The sequence below is a fragment of the Dipodomys merriami genome, unplaced genomic scaffold (assembly GCF_024711535.1).
Source record: "Dipodomys merriami isolate MVZ:Mamm:240054 unplaced genomic scaffold, mDipMer1.0.p SCAF_921, whole genome shotgun sequence".
NCBI lineage: Eukaryota > Metazoa > Chordata > Mammalia > Rodentia > Heteromyidae > Dipodomys > Dipodomys merriami.
The window spans coordinates 5,792-7,769 of record NW_027206537.1 but is presented as its reverse complement, the minus strand read 5'-3'; positions in this window follow the sequence as shown (position 1 = coordinate 7,769).

The window sequence follows — 1,978 nt, the reverse complement described above, 5'->3', positions numbered from 1 at the left end:
CACTGTCACTTAAAGGGCTGATCGATTAGTAAGCTTTTAAAGTGTGGTTTTCATATTTCATCTAAGTAGATAACAGTATGCTTTTCATCACATTCTTGCCTGAAAAGAAGTAGAATTATTTCTTTCCACATTTTATGCTCTGCTGCTACTGTAGTGAAATCAACAAACAACTGCACAGCTGTGTTAGCTGTGTTAGCTGCTCTAGATTTTGAAATTTTCTTCCAGTGGCCCTAGTGTTTTGAACTCAGATTCATGGGATAGTCACATAATCCACAATTACAAAGCACCACAATATAAAAAGACCATTTCAAAATGAGGTTCAATTTTTATGTTTGTTGTTTCCTTTCTTTTAAGGAGCTAGGGGCTAATTATTTCTCATTGTTGATGTGACTTAAATAAATTTACCAGATTTTTGCAATAAAATAAAGAGATATAAAAAGACATATTTAGTCACAAAATAAAAGTAAATATTTGAGTGATTCTTTCCATTCTAGTCCTATTCTCAGTTATCTTCAAATAACGTTGAGATGAGCAAAGCATATGTGTAAATTGACATATATCAAGCACACAGGACTCTGGAATCTTTGGGCTTTAATTTATCAACTTCACCTAGAAAAGAAAATTATCACTTGTTTCAATTCTTAAGTAATCTCATTAAAATAAGTTTTATTAATTTTATCAATAATTCTCATAGCCTATGTAATTGATGCATTGCAATATTATTTGATTTATAACTTCCACTAAATTAATATTTCATTTATAATGCAAAGCACTCTACCCCTAAGACACATTCCCAGCACTCCATGTCAGGTTTCTTGATTTCTTTTCTTATATTTGGAGGAGTTAAAGCCTGGGCCTGGGTGCTGTCTCTTAAGCTCTTCAGCTCAATTCTAGCACTCTACCATTTGAGCTACAGTGCCCCCCTTCAGGCTTTCTGGTGTTTCTTTGGAGATAACCATCTCAAGGAATCTCCTGCCGAGGCTGGCTTTGGACCCTGATCCTCAGCTCTCAGGCTCCTGAATAGCTAGGATGAGAGGTGCGATTCACTGGTGCCCAGCTTCCAATTTAAGTTTCTAAGTGGTGAATAGGAGATAATAGTCTCATGGGACCTTTTGTTTCTGGGATAGTTTGGAACCCAAATCCTCAGGTTCCTGAGCAGGCAGGATGATAGACCCCAGCTAAAAACACCTAAGCCGTGATACTTTGCTGCAAGGGGGTCTTTGGCTCCGCGTGGTAGAGTACTAGCCATGAGCAAAAGAGGAAAGTCAGCACCTAGGCTCTGGGTTGAAGGTTCATGATGGAGAAAACGAAACCAAACCAATTGTCAGCAGGAGACAAGTCACTAGATTTCAGTACATATATAAATTTGGCCTTGCCTTGGGGACATACCTGAGCCTCAACTTTCTCATCTGCACAATCATCTAACTTGTGGAGCTCCAGCAAGGACCAGATGAAAGAATAAACCCCATGAAGGACTCAGCGCATAGCATCCTGTGAAGGACTGAGCACCAGCACCCCAGGAAGGGCTCATCACATAGCTCTATCCCACAAACTGTAATTAGAATTCGGGTGTTTTCATCAGTATCACCATTCTTTCAGAAAAACGTCACAAATCACAAAAGTTCACATCTAATGGTGTAGAGGGGTGGTTAATGGCGGGGAGGGTCCTCAGCCTTGGGGATTGCACGCATAGGTTGAGGGTACTCTCCTAAGACCTTTTCCTCATGGCTAGAACTCTACGACTTTCAGCGTCAGGTCAGAGTCTCTCAGACTTCTTACCAGGGCTGAGTATTCAAACAACCAGTTTCAGAACTCATCCCTGAGCAGCTAGGGGTGAGCCAGCAGAGTCTGGTTCCATGGAGTTGTTTTGCAGCTGTTGACCTGTGGCTAAGTCAGGTTAGATGGCAGCCAACAGCTTCAGATTCCCGGCTTGCTCTGTCATGAGGTATTTGAAGTCCTGGCATTCTATAGTTACAGT